The sequence below is a fragment of the Amblyomma mixtum genome, chromosome 8 (assembly GCF_055824585.1).
Source record: "Amblyomma mixtum isolate Tamu chromosome 8, ASM5582458v1, whole genome shotgun sequence".
Lineage (NCBI taxonomy): Eukaryota > Metazoa > Arthropoda > Arachnida > Ixodida > Ixodidae > Amblyomma > Amblyomma mixtum.
In genome coordinates this window covers 119,127,157-119,143,680 of record NC_143019.1, presented here as the reverse complement: position 1 = coordinate 119,143,680, position 16,524 = coordinate 119,127,157, and the positions used below count along the sequence as shown (strand labels likewise).

The 16,524-nt window shown below is 48.2% G+C and overlaps 1 pseudogene across 1 annotated transcript in view; it reads left to right on the top strand.

Moving 5' to 3' along the window:
• Positions 1-15,533, top strand: part of LOC149334089 (dermonecrotic toxin StSicTox-betaIB1i-like) — a 63,509-nt pseudogene extending 47,976 nt beyond the window's left edge. Inside the window, exons 7-8 of the transcript XR_016285202.1 lie at positions 11,446-11,686; positions 15,407-15,533. The product of XR_016285202.1 is annotated as a dermonecrotic toxin StSicTox-betaIB1i-like (transcript). The remainder of the gene's footprint in view (positions 1-11,445; positions 11,687-15,406) is intronic.
• Positions 15,534-16,524: the final 991 nt, after the last annotated feature.

Genomic DNA, 16,524 nt, shown 5'->3' with positions numbered 1-16,524 from the left:
AGAGCTGTCGGAGCAAATGTACATGGCGATCATGTCCCCAAGAGTACGGTTGAATCGTTCGGTGAGGCCGTTCGTTTGGGGGTGGTAAGCGGTAGTGGTACGGTGGACTGAGTGGCACGCATCGAGAAGCTCGCGAACAACTTCAGACAAGAAAACACGGCCGCGGTCACTGAGAAGTTCTCGCGGAGCGCCGTGACGCAGGACGAAGTGATGAAGAAGGAAGAAGGCGACGTCGCGAGCAGTAGCCACAGGTAGGGCAGCGGTCTCAGCATACCGAGTGAGGTGGTCCACGGCGACTATAATCCATCGATTCCCGACGGTCGTGAAGGGGAGCGGCCCATATAGGTCGATGCCCACACGATCGAAAGGGCGAGCGGTGGGAAACGTAGGGCGGGCGACCAAGCGCGCGGTCAGGTGAGGTCCCCTGATGCGGTGGTTCGAAAGGTGCGCGAAAGGTGCGATCTGTATCGCGGTAGTCTGGCAGGGGGTGGAGAGGCGCAGGCAGAGTACGTCGACATAGGCGAGCGACGTGGCCTGGAAAACCGCAGGCGTAGCAGATCGGTCGGTTGTCAGCCGTGCGCCAAGGATTGTAGGCAGCGGGCGCGAAACGCTGTCGGGAAACAACAGGCGCAGGCACCGCAGGAGGAGCATAGGCATAGGCCTGCGGCCGCGGTGGTCTTCTGACAGCCTCGGCATATGTGAGAGGCACGGGTGCGGGCACAGGCGGCACGCTTACTGGAGGGTCGTAGCTTAACGGGGCGGCAACTGGGGTGGGCTGGATCGGGAGTAGACCGGCCTGGGGAGCCAAAGGTGCCGGTTGCCGAAGACTAGGAAGTGCATCGGCGACCTCCTGCGTGATGGCATTCCGGAGCTCAGGACAGAGGACGGGCGGTGACGGGTGTGGGTTAGATATGAGCGATAGCTGCCAGCCGACCTCTTCCGGCACGAAGTCTTTGATTGTGGCTAGCAAGTCGTGGTTGATGCCCAGGCCGGAGATGGAGTCGGCAGGCGGGGGTGGGCGACGAGCGCAAAGACGTTGCTTGCGCAACTCGTCAAAACTTTGGCACAGTGTATAAACCGAGGCGACGGTGGTGGGGCTCTTCGCCAGCAACATCTGAAAAGCGTCGTCGTCGATGCCTTTCAGGACGTGCTTAATCTTGTCAGCTTCGGACAGAGCCGGATCAACACGCTTGCATAGGTCAACTACATCTTCAATGTAGCTCGTGAAAGTCTCGTCCTTGTGCTGAGCTCGGACACGCAGGCTTTGCTCAGCGCGCAGTTTCCGGACGGCGGGACGGCCGAAAACCTCCGCAAGTGTGCTCTTGAAAACAGTCCAGGTGGGGATGTCGGCCTCGTGGTTTCGGAACCACAGGTTCGTTACGTCGCTTAGGTAGAATATAACGTTGGTCAGTTTGACGCTGTCATCCCAATTGTTATGGCGGCTCACCCGTTCGTATGATTCCAGCCAGTCTTCTACATCCTGGTCGCTGTGGCCGCTGAAAACAGCGGGGTCGCGCTGCCGGACGGCACCGGAGCAGATGACGGGCTGCGGCGGGGGGGCGGGCTGTTGACTGGTCTTGGACATCGGGATGGTGCGGCTGCGAAGGTCCACGGTAATGGGGAACGGTGAACGCAGCAACCTCCACCAAATGAAGAGTGGTTTATTGGCACGTTGAAGCGCCGGCAACGAAGACCCGGGCGCAAGTCGTCTAGGAACCAGCGAGGCGAGAGCCCGGCACAAAAGCGGCAGTTATCCAGCACGAGCCTTTCACGGGCGGCGCTGTCGCTTCGTCGTCGTTGGTGGCGGTGCTGAATCATCATCTTCCGCCTAATTACAGCTAATTTTCCGCATATCGCCTGACGATACATCTCGGACCATAATCTGGAGATAGGAAAGTCATGGCCAGTAGGGACGGAGGGCCATTTTTTTTTTACCGTATTTGGCATGCACTTAACGAGAATACCTAGCGAGTTAAAAGACAAAAAAATACGGATTGCATCATGTTCTGCGCCTAATAACGCAACCTAGCCGATTAACCGCCACGCGCTCACTTTTTTACTTGTTGCCGCTTGGACTTAAGCCAAGTTAAGTGCTCTCTGAAAAGGGTATTACTGGAGGTAATGCGCGCACATTTCAAAGCACGTATCAATCCTGCACCTCACAGAGCCTACTCAAACTGTCGTGACCAAGACGTGTTGGCAAATGTGTCCGCGTTTCGGGTGCATGGCTTATATGAGCATATGCCAATCAATAGCCAATCGATACTCAATCGGGTGCAATCGAAAGACATCGGACCATGATGTGAAGTGATTTTATGATTATATCATTGTACTTATTCACTTAATGACTAATTGGTAATTAGTAGTATTTAAGAAGTGGCATGTGGGACTGCGCACTGCGCCTGGACCTTAACTAACACTAATTAATCAGTGTACTATTTAAGGTGACGTTAACTATCACTCACCATACTTTAACTAGTATCACGAAATGTGCAAGTCATGCTTAACTATCATTAACCATCATTAATTGACGTTTCATAGACATTGTGTCGAACATTCTAGAGAGTTACATTACTTGACAGGTGAGTGACCGGACACGATGGATGGCATTAGAAATGGGGTAAAGACCAATTAGTCTAATTAAACTTTCTAGTCCGACCGCATTAATAAATAAAACCGAGCACGAAATTGGTCGAGTTGGGGAATCGAACCAGGGTCTCCGGAGTGCGAGACGAGCACGCTAACCACTCCGCCATGCCAACTTTTTTTTTTGTCTTTATTGGGCGCCATGCCAGGAAGGGAAAACTTTATTTACACATGGTTTTTCCTGCGGTTTGGAGGCATCTTCAGAGACGCCTTGGTTCTACCCCTAGGAGCCTTCTCTGTCGAAGTCGTCCGCCTCTAATCAGTGGTCGGTTGCCCTCAGTCCAGGGCTCAGCTGGCCACTGCCGCTCGTTGAGCTCGCTGTACCAGACCTTGTCGGTCTTCACAGCGGTCGCTGGACAGCAGAGTCTCCCTCTGCTCCGCACTCGGGTTTTGTATTTTGGGGACCACATCTATGTTTTGGCAGGCCCATGTGATGTGATATAGAGTAGGTTTTTCGTCGCCCAGGGACATTTGTTCGTGTATATCGTAGGGTGCATTTTGTTTAGTATATGTAGGTTTGGGAAAAAGCCTGTGTGTAATTGTCTCCAAGTGACAGCTTCCTCTCTGCTGAGAGATTTGTGCGGTGGGGGATATCGCATTCTATTGCCTCTATAGTTTTGTACACTCTAAAAAAAAGGTAGTTGAGGTTAATACATTTTAGGGTAGTAACGACTGCCACATATATGACTACCTAGGTAGTAACTGTACGTAGTAACTGTAAGGTAGTAACGTTTACTACCTCTCAGTAACTGTACGTAGTAACTGCGAGGTAGTAACATTTACTACCTCTCGAGAGAAAACACCTTAAGAAATAATCTAATGACTTTTGACATTAGAATCGTGTGCATATAAGATAGTAATAGTGCAAAATAAGAGAAAAAAAAACTAGAGCAAAAACAAAAAAGAAAAAAAAATCCCTGCTTTCAGGAGGATTCGAACCGCGGACCTTTGACTTTCTATGTTGAAGGGGTTTCTATCCTGTTCCTATACTTTCTATCCTACCACGCTAACCACTACGCCACGCCACCAGACGTTAACTTGTCAACTTAGCCGTGATATGTGCAGCCACAGTTGTTTCTTGTTCTTTTCATTGCGTGTAAATGTAGCAGCAGCATCTACATTCTCGCACGGGACAACAATGTTGTTGAGAAGGACCTTTCAGTGGCTGATGGCCAATGACATAAGGAAATCTTCTGTGTTAACGAAAAAGAGTCTCTGCTGAGTTTTTATTGTCGAAAGACATGAATACCTGACTTCGTGGTGACTTTCTAATGTGGTACAAGGAGTGCATGAACATGACATCAGAAACTCAACGCCCATTTTTGTGCATCTTGTAGTAAACCAGAAGGAAAAATGAGCACAAGTCAGGCACAATAGCTTGGGGTTGGTGAAAAAGTGCAATTAAGAAATCAAACTAAAGAGTGGAACACATACGCGCTGCGTATATTGTATTGAAAACAAAAAACAGCACTGTCAATTTTGTTAGATTTGCTGCCAATTAGGAAACCCTTTTCATTATATAAAAACATGGGGCATTGAGTAGCAATGTCACCGGGAATGTTAGTATACGTACGTATGCATATTCCGATCATCCATTTCCAGATCAAGGTAGTAATGGATACTACCAGGGTTATAATGAGGTAGTACAAGTGTAGTAACTGCCAAAAAAACGTAGTAACAGCAGAAGTTACTACCTTGTTACTACTTAATTTTCTTTCCAGTAGTAACAAGGTCGTAGCAACATAGTACATAGGTAGTAGGGGTTAAAAAAAGGTTGTAACAGCAGCCGTTACTACGTTTTCACTACCTTTTTTTCTAAGAGTGTAGTATGGCCGAGTATTCCCTGGGTGCTGGCGCGTGTTCCGCGGTCTCGTCGGAAGCTCGGAAAGTAATGTATCCTCGAGCTATCCTGTCGGCCTCTCGGTTACCTACCACCCCCGTGTGCCCCGGTACCCACACAATTTTGTGCCGGATCTTGTCGTTTTGTTCTTCCTGGTTTTTAATTCTGTCGCTCGCTGCGAGGAGTATACGGAGCGCATGACGACCTATCCTGCCATTCATGTAATTTCGGCAGGCTGTTTGGGAGTCCGTGAGTATTGTTACTGACCGCCCGGTTCTATAGTCCTCCGCCACCGCTAGAGCAACGGCTACTTCCTCGGACTCTGCAGCTGTGCAGCCTCGGAGAGACGCGCTGGTAATTTGGCGTAAAGACGAATCGACCACCGCCGCTACAGCGATTTTGGTATCTCCTTCTCTCCAAGACGCGTTTGTATACACGGTCGTGGCTTGAGGAGCGTATGTTTTCTCGATGAATTCGGCCCTCGCTTCTCGTCTGCCTCGATGGAGGTTGGGATCCATGTTTTTTGGTATTGGCGCTACCTTGAGGGTCTTGCGAAGCTCGTCGGGGATCGTTGCCGTAATCGATATTTCTCGCATATGCTCGCGGTATCCGAGCCTCTGTAGGAGCGCTCTTCCTGTCGTTGTTTGCAACAGCCTGAGTTTTTGCGACTCATGCTGCGCCTCTCGTAGTTCCTCAAAGGTGTTATGTAATCCCAGGGCCATGAGTTTTTCTTTAGACGTGTTGCGTGGTAGTCGGAGCCCTGTCTTATACGCTTTGCGTAGCAGGGCATCCGCTTGTTGTATTTCATTTTTGTTGAGGCACTGGTAGGGTAGGCTGTACGTGATTCGACTAACTACTAGGCTTCTGACTAGCTTTAGTGTGTCCTCTTCACGCATGCCATGTCGCCTGTTGGTGATGCGGGTGATCATGCGTGCGACTTGTAGCGTTGTTGCTTTCAGTAGGGTAAAAGTGTGAGTACTGCACTGGTTGGATTGAACCCACATGCCCAAAATTCTTATTGTTGTCTTTTCGGGTATGGGCGTCCCTTCTAGGTTTACGTTGAGTTTTAGGTCCTCGTTGGTTGGGACGGTCCGGTTTTGCTTGCCTCTCCAGACTCTCAGCAGTTCCGATTTCTCGGTCGAGCATGCGAGTCCTCTTTCTGCGATGTATTGCTCTACACAAGATGCCGCTTGCTGTAGCCTTTCTTCCTTCTCTCCGAGACCGCCCGTGTTTGTCCAGACTGTTATATCGTCAGCATACATTGCATGCCTGATGCCTTCGATGTTCTCTAGTTTTCGAGCTAGGCCTATTATAGCTATGTTGAAGAGTAGGGGGGAGATAACTGACCCTTGGGGTGTTCCCTTGTTTGGAGTGGGAATTTTGTCCGATCGAAGCTCTCCTATGCCGATGGTGGCAGTTCTATTGGACAGGAAGGCTTTGACGAAGCCGTCGATTCTGCGTTCGCAATCCAGGTTGTCTAGGCACGTAAGGATCGCTTCGTGGCTGACGTTATCGAATGCCCCCTTGATGTCCAGGGCCATCATGACATTTTCTCCCGTCCGAGGTACGTTTCGCAGGACATCTTGTATTTGGAGGAGAACGTCCTGCGTCGAGAGCTTCGATCTGAAGCTGAACATGGTATGTGGTACACAGTCGTTGTCTTCCATGTAATTTTGCAGTCTGAAAGTTACAACCCGTTCGTAAAGCTTGCCAAGGCACGACGTGAGTGATATGGGCCTGAGGTTTTCAATTTGTAGCTTTTTACCAGGTTTAGGTATCATTATTACTTCGGCGTGTTTCCAATCTTCGGGAACCGTCTCCGCCTCCCAAAGTTTCTTAAGAAAGGTGACGAGCTCTTGTATGAGGTCGTCGCTCAGGTTGCGGATTAGGGCGTTGTCGATTCTATCTGCTCCGGCTGCCGTGTTTCTGGTGGTGTTTCTTATGGCCGCGTAAACCTATTCCACTGTTATGGGGCGGTCGAGTTTCTCGTTTTCGGCTCCTCGATACGTTCCGTGGTATCGCGGCGGGTTGTGATCGCCGAAACATTTTTCTCGTGCCTTCTCCAGTGGGCCGATGTCTGATCCCTCGAAGGAGTGGATGAACCTGTGGATGGCTTTATTGTTTTCTGATTTTATTTTGGTCGGATCGATTAGTGCTCTTAAGAGATTCCAGGTTCTGGCCCTGCCTGGAGTTCCCCTAAGTGAGTCGCTGAGTTGTTCCCAATTTTGTTTCGCGAGTTGTATCGCGTATTCTTCCACCTTTGCCGTAATTTCTGCTATCTTTAGTTTTAGTTTCCTGGTTGTGTTTTTGCTTCCGCCATCTTTTGGTGAGACTGCGTCTCGCTTCCCATAGTCTGAGGAGGTAGGCGTCTACTTCGGGCGTTGCTGTCGTTCTCCTTAGACTTTTTGTGCATCGTTGTCGCGTTTCTCTCAGCATACCGCTCCATTCCTCCAGTGGTTGGATACCGCCTTCAGATTTGTTGCAAGCCCCGCGAAACGCGTTCCAGTCAGCGATTTTCGCCTGTCCAGTCTGGCGTCTTATGGTGTCGGATGCTATTCGTGTCCGGAGGATAAAGTGATCGCTGCCTAGATTTTCCACCATGTTTTCCCACTGTGACTCCCTGCTGTTCCTTGCGAAGGTGAGGTCCGGGTATGTTTCCGTGCTCACGCTATTCCCGATTTTCGTGGGGGTCGCAGGATCTGTGATTAGACTGCAGCCAAAGTATTCCGCTACTTCGACTAATGTTCTTCCCTTGATGTCTTGTTTCTGGTATCGCCAACTCCTATTCATGGCGTTGAAATCTCCTACGATGATGAGTGCATTTTCTTTGGCCAGCTTGTGCGCTCCATAAAACAGTTCGAAGAGTTTGGCTTTTCTTGGTCTGGGCGGGCTGTACACGTTTAGTAAGAACGTCCTGCGTCCCTTTCGCTTTTTCGGAATAAGTTCAACAAGCGCGTGTTCAATGTCGGTGTCGTCGATGGTATCGTGCCTGATGGCGGTAATGGTTTTGCTGACTAGGACGGCCGCTTTACCTTCGTTTTGACTCACGTAAACCTCGTGCCCTTGTGAGGTTGGCTTGATTCCAGTCTCTTGGAGCGCAATTACATCAGGAGGTGTGAGTTGTGTGTTTATGTATTGTTTTAAGAGGGCCTGCTTTTTGCGGTAACCTCTGCAGTTCCACTGCCAAATATCTAAGTATTCCATGCCAACTCGATGTTTGGCATGCCAACTCGATGGTACGGCGTCTTCGTTAACTCCCATCTTCCTCCCTTCCCTTATGGCGAGGTTCTGGTGGCGAGGTTAAATTCGACTCCCTCTTCAGGAAAGTGATGCGTATCGGCAACAAGCACGCACTGGTTATTCTAGGTGACTTCAATGCCCACCACCCTGCGTGGGGCTACCCGCGGCCCTGTACGAAGGGGAGAGAGCTATGGCTAGACATAGAGCAAATGGGTTTCACCCTGCTCACGGATCCTCTCACCCCCACAAGAATGGGTAACAGCGTGTGCGCTGACACGTCCCCAGACCTTACCCTGGTGAAGAATGCGGGTACAGCTAATTGGTCCAACTCATTGCTAAACCTTGGGAGTGACCATTACATACTTTTCACGGAAACTGACGTTGGCCCTGCCAAGCGCCAAACGCGCTCGCCGCATATTATCGAATGGGACGCTTTCCGCGACGCTCGTAACCAGGACGGGAGAAAGGCAGAAATCACAAACATAGAACAATGGGCGGAGGAACTCCGCAGGGATGCTAAGAATGCGACTAAAACGCTCGACGACAACGCGGAACTTGAAGTACTAGACAGCCCCCTTCTTCATATGTGGGAGGCCAAAGCTAGTATGTAAAAGCGATTAAAAAGACAAAAGTGGAATCGCAATCTCAGAAGACGCCTAGCGCGCCATAACAAAGAGATTGAGGCATATGCACTTAGACTCTGCGATCAGAACTGGGAAACAATGTGCGACCAGCTTGAGGGCAATATCGGCCTCGCCAAAACATGGAACCTCCTTCGGCACCTCCTCGATCCAGAAGGTAGTAAATTAACCCAGCGACAAAATTTACAGAAATTAGGTTATAAATTTGAAGGTTCGGAGAAGGAACTCCTCGATGCAATTCGTTGTCGATATATAGGCTCCGCCACCAAAACTTCCTTACCGCGCTATGAGGGTAAATCCAACAGCGAACTAGACGCCCCTATTCAAGAATTCGAGGTTCGAGCAGAAATACTAAAACTGAAAACCAAATCAGCCCCCGGACCCGATCGTGTAACCAACAAAATGCTTAGAAACCTAGATGACAAATCTATAACGGCGCTGACAAATTTCATGCAAGAATGCTGGGAGAAGGGTGAGATTCCCAAACAATGGAAAACTGCTAAGGTAATTTTCATACCTAAGCCAGGGAAACCGCTCAATCTAGAAAATCTAAGGCCTATATCCCTCACATCTTGCGTTGGAAAACTGATGGAACATGTCATACAAACGCGACTAAACAATTTCATGGAAGACAACGACTTATACCAGCATTCGATGATAGGTTTTAGATCGCATTTGTCCACGCAAGATGTCATGATACAGCTCAAATATGACATATTAGACACTAAGTCGCTGGATGCGAAAGTAATAGTGGGACTTGATCTCACTAAAGCTTTCGATAATGTAAAACACGAGGCGATATTAGAAAACCTGGCTCTTTTAAACGTCGGGGAGCGCACATACAACTACATTGCCAATTTCCTTTCGGGCAGGAGAGCGCGCATCCACTTTGGTGAAAGTCAGTCTCAAAACATACATTTGGGCAGCATAGGCACCCCTCAGGGTTCGGTACTTTCCCCTATTCTCTTCAACGTGGCCATGATACGGCTACCGAAGAGACTGGAGGGGATAGATGGCTTGAATTTCTGCATGTATGCGGACGATATCACCATGTGGATGACCCGTGGACACGACGCGCACATCGAACGTACGCTACAGAAGGCCATAAATGAGGTCGAAAACTATGTCAGCCGTAGGGGCTTGCAATGCTCGCCGCAGAAGTCTGAACTTCTTTTTTATCGACCTCTGCATCAAAGACAAACTAGAACCATCCCTAACATCAAATTACAAACTCAAGGGGCGGAGATTCCTCATGTTGAAAAATTCAGAATTTTAGGAATGATTATACAAAGCAACGGGTATAACGGTGATGCAATAACTAACATGGAAAACTGCGCGCAACAAACTATGCGGCTCATACAGCGGATTGCCAACAAAAGACACGGCATGAAAGAGCAGAATCTCCTACGGCTGGTACAGGCATTCGTAGTAAGCCGTATCTCGTATGCTGCCCCCTTCCTTGATCTTAAAGTTTCAGAAAAGGAAAAGATAAATGCAATTATCAGGTGATGCACGAAACAAGCTCTAGGATTGCCCATCCGTACATCCACTCACCGCCTCCTAGAGCTAGGAATGCATAATACCCTGGAAGAAATTACGGAAGCAGTGAGAACGTCCCAAATCGAACGCTTAGCCGGGACCACAACCGGCAGGGCCATTCTAGAAAAACTCAATCTGAGCCGAGATAACAGAACAACCGCCAAAGTTGACATGCTCGGAAAAATTCGAGACAATATAGTTGTACCCCCATTACCCAGGAATATGCATCCTATTCATCACTCAGTGCGCCGGGCCAAGCGGACAGAGGCGCTAGAGAAACGCTTCTGCTCCTACAAAGACGAGGACGTGGTCTACGTGGATGCCGCTGAGTATGGTAAGAACACGATGGCCGTCGCGGTCGTCAATAATAAACAACTCCTCAAAATATGTGCCTCCATACTCTCGGGTAACCCAGAGACTGCAGAGGAAGCTGCCATAGCACTGGCCTGTGTAGGCACAAAAGCGAGATACATCATCAGTGACTCCAAAGTCGCCATACTAAATTTCAGCAGGGGCCGGGTCTCCCCTCTAACAAATACAATTCTAAGCCGTCATGTAATAGACCGGAAAATTACACTAGTCTGGACACCAGCACATGCATCCCTGCCTGGTAATGAGACGGCCCACGAGTTCGCCCGAGGCTTTTCTTTCCGGGCGGACCCGAGCGAGGTGGTCTTTACAGCCAGGGATCGCATGGTGACCTACAGAGAAATTACACAACACTATCGTTTGCAACGAGCTAGACTTCCTCCAGCGGATAGATCCTTGTCCAGATACCAAGCCATCAACTGGCGCCGGTTACAAACTTACACCTTTCCAAACCCGGCCCTCTGGAGTCTTATGTACCCAGGGCAATTTTCAGAAACATGCGCAAACTGCGAACTGAGGGCCACCTTGGACCACATACTATGGGAATGTCCTCATGCTCCCCGGGAGGGACGAGGTATAAACACAAAAGATCAATGGGAGACCTTGCTACTGAGCTCCGACCCGGCGACTCAGTTACAACTCGTCCGACTGGCCGAAGCCGCCGCCGAGAGTCAAGACCTTTCGGCCGTCGTCTAGGCGGGTAGCCCTCTGGCTACCCTCATTGTGTTGGAGAATAAAAGTTTCCTATCCTATCTGGTGTCCACGGAGATATGCAATGGAGATACATTTTCCTTTCCTCAAAACCTAATTTACCGTCGAGCAAGGCGTAGAGCCGAACGGGCGATGCCGTTCTGTGGTCTCCCTGGCAGCGTTGGAAGGCTCTGTCGCGTTCCACTCTTAGAGGCGAAGCTTAACCTCTAAACCACACATCAGAGACACAAGCAGCAAAACTGCGCTGAAGGCTTTCGCCTCACCGCATTTTAGGTCAAAAAAGTGCCCCCCTCAATTTTTTGGTTCGTTCGGCTGTTTAGATTACAATGAAAGCGCTTCAATATGGTGGGCTGGCTGCATATCCGCTGATGCGCTGTACTTAGTTAACCGGGAAAAAATGGCCCCTTAAAGCAAATATCTTCTACACAGTCTACGACAGCGTACATTATACTCCCACAGGTTTCGACGTCAGCGGAAACAGTCTCCTGTCTACCATTGCGAAGATATACGAGGAGCTCGGAGTGACTGGCCACCGCTGGCAAGCGGACGGCACCAACAACTGCTTCATTGACATCTACCCGACGTTCCGGATGTCCTCCGTCACGGCTCGGCGGTCGCGCGACACTTCGGCCCACAATTACGTGGACAAGGCGTACGTCTAGACGGCCGACAGCACCTACACGATTCGGAGATTTTTCGGGTTAGAATTCTTGCCTACCATTCGACTTCGCTGTTCGTAAGCGGCTGTAAGGCCGCTACGAGGCTCCTCTGCTGAACACAAGATGAGGGACCCTTACTAAAAGTTCCGTTCGTTCGAAAGCGATTGAAAGAAATGAAAATCGACCTTGCCGCTAGATACTGGCTCATCGCAAGTAAAACTATATGGCGAAATAATTAGCAAACCTTTGCGCCACCTTTCCTTGCGCAACGCGCAAATATAGGGCCTAGAAGATATATTTCATATTCGCAATGACCTTTGTTAGTCTGTCCGTCAGAACTAGAGCAGTCGCTTAAACATCTACAGCAAATGGCCACTTGTGTCGTAGTTCTGAAAGGCATTCTTAGTGCATATTTTCAACAGGGCTCTCGCAAGCGGCAGGTTTAAGATTAATTCAGTTAACGAATTTAGTTGGCGGCCTAAAGTATTTCCAACTTAATTTATTATTTCTTGCACTGCTCATTTTACCCGTACTAATGACCGGGGAAAAAGTCCCTCCCCCCCGCCCCCCAAAAAATGTAATTAGGAGCTAAACAAAGCTAAACAAGTATTAAAATGCTAGCGCATCATTTCAAATGCATTCAGCTTAACCAGTTAAATCCGGAGCAGGAAATGCCCACAAACAGTTTTTTAAAATATCAACATTCATAGACAGTAAATTTTTTCGCAAGAACGCATTTTCAAACTCACCTTCAGATTTACCTAGCCAGTGCGACAGGAAAAGGAATAAACCATTTTTGTGTATTTCGGAGAGGATATATAACTCGGTATAGTTCCCATGCCGTAAGTTAATTTTAGAAACTTTCGATTTTCATATTGCAGGGATTTTTTGTACCTCGTTGGCTAGTGACATTCATGCAACCTATGGACTGGTATAATCTGGTAGTGTACAAATTGGTGATCGGCAGTGGAATAGTAATCAACAATGGCTATGTAAACCACCTTTTTCTTATTGAAGTACATATATCTTGCGTATATCAGTTTCTGTTATAATGCCCCAAACAACAAAAAAACAGTAGTTCCTCGGTTTGTTAGCTCAGCCGTATAAGACATACCTTTTTCTTAAATGGTAGGCCACCATAACAGAACACTTTCCCATCTCTCAATTCAGTCCAGCGATGAAATAGTGGAATGTACCTGGAATTCACCGACTTGGAGAAAGCACGATGTTGCCGAGCCACTCAGCTTGCAACCCAAAAAAGAAACACGCCTTGATATCATCCCAATTTCTTTCTAAAAGCCGTCACTTCGAGCTATACCACGAGTTTGACTTTTCCTCTTTATTTAGCGTGCAAGCCCTACGCTTTTATTGCAAGTAGTCTTTCTGAATAGAGCATGATAATTTATAAAAAGAGGGGAGCTTCAAGACACTGTTGCGCTACTTTTACGGCTATTTTCCGCAGCTGTTTTTCCAATCCACTTCGCTGTAAAGCTAGCACTGTCCAAGAGAGCACTGCGTCAAACAGTGTAGCCGCAGTAAAACACGTGCGCGTATTCCGGCACCTAGCCGCATGCTTTACCTGTCCGGCGATCAGCTTCCTGTGCTCTTAAAGCGATTGACCATTCACGCCTTCTTCTCTTACTTCCCTATCCGGGCGCCTCAACTAAGCTCCGTTACTATCTAATTATCAGTTACAGCGTGCTTTTTCCTCGAGCATTAGTTCCGTGATCAGAAGGTTCACCACAGCTCTCTGTATCGACTGGACACCGGAACTCGCTCAGTGAACCTCGTCTCAAAGTCCTAAATGTCGTACCTGATACGTTAAGCTTTTATTCGGTCGTGCTTCAGTGAATCATGTTAGTTGTAATGTTGCACCGTTTCTTGAAGCAAAGTGCTATCGTCCCCAAGTTCTAAGCTTCCGTAGGCTGGGCTTCCTGGGTTAACCTGTCGGGTAAGTTGTTATTATTTCTTAACTTCGCAGCAAAAGAAAACATTTTACAGTAAACATATACGTCAGTGAAGCTGCAGACTGCAATGACAAAAGCTGCCTGTAAACACTTTGTTGAGGGCAGCATAAATGTGCCGTCTACGTTGTCGTTGTGAGTACGTGTGAGCACACAGTGCATTCCAGCAAAGGCGTAGCACATATAGTCGGGCATATAGATTTGAAAGACATCGTGCTTTGCGCGAGATCCTTTAGCTGTCTCGCGAGTCCGCGGGTTCGCCCGTTTCTCTTCTTCAATCTCAGCAGTGTGCGTGGTCTTCGTGTCAGCTCTCGCGCCACTAGGAGCCGCCAGCACCAACCGCTTCAGTTCCGGTTAGACAATGCACTCCCCCCGCCGTTCCTTAGCGCTTTTCGAGGTTTACGTGGCGCCGCGCCTAAGCAGTTCCTTCCCAAGTAGCACAGGTAATTGGCCCAATATTGTAAATGTGTTGCAAATATGGTTCACTCTGGTCCTAGAAAGGACCAGAGTGAAACCATCCTTATGCAATATTGGGCCAATTACCTCTGCTGCTTGGGTTCTTCATGTTTGGCAGCGCGTTCAGCGTTCTTTGCGGCTTGCTGAAATTACCGCAACGTATCATTCACACACTTTTCTTCTGCGTCAGGGACGCATTCAGCCGCATATATTTTGGCATGCAGCTACGCATAAAGCTGCAATTAACGACACAGCCGAGCCTTCACGAGCAAGCCCAGTCTCCGGAAGCATTGATTTTAGGGACAAACAATCACGTCGCCGGCAGTTTACTGTGTTGAAAGTGGTCACCCGTTGCAACTTGCAGTGGAAGACACTGCGGCGATGACTTAGTTGCTCGCCACGCCGGAGACAGAAGCTGCTCTGTTTGCACCGATATTCTGGTATTTTTTGCGCTAAGGCTGTTCTGAAAGGGGCTCTGCAAAAAGAAGCGATGCTCCTGGGATGCTAAAGGACGCCGCTTCACGTATGACCCCCACCAAGAATTTTTTTAATGCTTATTGTAGAAGCCGAGTTATCTGAAGTCAAAATTTGAATTGCAGCGTCCTAGCGCCTTTGCCTCTCCCCACGTCAGTTTTTTTCGCTCAAAGGTCGACGCTTGCGGGTATTCCTCGAGGGGCGGAGCTTCCTGGCCAGCCGGTGTGACGCTCCTGACTGGTCGTGGTAATGGTAGCTGGGTGACACCTGGAAGAATAACCAATCGCATTGTCTGAACAGAATTACGCAACAACGTGTGACGTAGCGGGACGTGAGCATGAAAATGTCGCCGGAAAGAACTCGCGAACTTTCCGGTGCGATTGTGCCTTCTCTGCTGCGTGTATAAGTGTATTATTTGGCTCATGTGTTCACCACTAGAAAATGCATTGATTGAGCCAGCTTATGTATTTCCTCAAAAGGTATTTCAGAGCCCATTTAATTTCCGGCGTTATTGTCACCTCGGTTTAAGGTCAGTATGTGCCTGAGTTTGCTGCCAGTAAGAGCTGATATGATTTCATGCTTAAAATGCTACAGCATTCTGCGCAGGCATCTGCTGTAACCTCTACTCATCATTCTCTCAAAACGTTCGGCCAATCATGACAGTCCACTTTAAAGGGCCGGTGCATGCACACATCCACTAAGGCAACAGGAAACGGTGGCGTGGAGCCTGCTTGTATGAAGTACGATGTATTGAAAGGCATTTGGAAAGGAATGAAAGGAACAAAAGGAAGTATAATTAATGCTATCGCAGAGTGCTATTAAGGACAGGCCAAGTGTCATCACATATTTTTTGCTTTCTTTTTCCAGAAAAGGCATCGACGGCATTGTGACGAATTTTCCTGGCAATGCTTTGGAAGTTCTCAAGGAAGAGAAATTTTCCGGAAGCCTCAGACTCGCCGATAGCCGAGATGACCCCTGGAGACGTATTGTTTGAGAAACGACCTCACAAGCTCGCTTGGGGAAAAACTATCTTCGTGATTCTTTTTCATCCTTCTACACGCTGTCGCGAAGAATTGAACAAAGCACACAAACATTCTCCCGTTTTGAAGGGAACGTCAAAAAAAAGGCGGCATTCCGCCGAGATGAAAACCAGACCAATCTCTGTATTCAATATCATTCATTTTATTCCATCAGTAAGTAACTAGATCTTGGACTAAGACCCGCTCAATCAGCTTGACATGAATTCAGAACACGGCTCTATGACAGAAAGAGTTAACAGCAGCATATACTTGCAAGAAATAATGCAGCAAGATAAAATTTGATTCAGTCGTATTGAAAGGTGGTTGATGATGTAATAACTAAATTACTTCAAATCTGCACAAGACATTTGTATCATGCTGCTCCAAAAATATTAAATAAAAGAAGAAGGCCTGTAACAATGGCACAAAAATGATCAGGGTAATCTACATCATGCAGTGCGAGATCTTAGTGCCCGGAAGCCACTGAAGTGCTACAACGTCAAAGAAATTCACTGGCCACAGCTATTGAAAGGTGATTTGTTTATAAGTACAGAAAGTTGGGCTAGTTGGTGTGGATTCATACTTAGCAGCGCAAAAAAACGAGGACCAAAGCGAACGAGGAGACAACACAAGCGCAGACTATCAACTGAATTTTTATTCACCAAAGGCAAGCTTTTAAAGGCGTTAGAAAATACAAAAATTGAAACAACCCCTACCGCGCGTGCAAGGAAAGCATGACATATCATTCCTGCGTGAAAACGAACATAACAGGATAACAAGTGTAATCACATCAAGCCAACCCCCCGTACTGTCTGCTCATACTCAAGAACCTGCGCAGAAAAGGAACCTCCTTTTCCTGCAGGCTGACCGACGATGATGCGGCACACGCGTCTCCTTCTTTTTTAATCAAGTAAGCTTCCATCAGTTCCCGGCAAACCTTATCGCAGTGCCTGAACAAGATGTTTG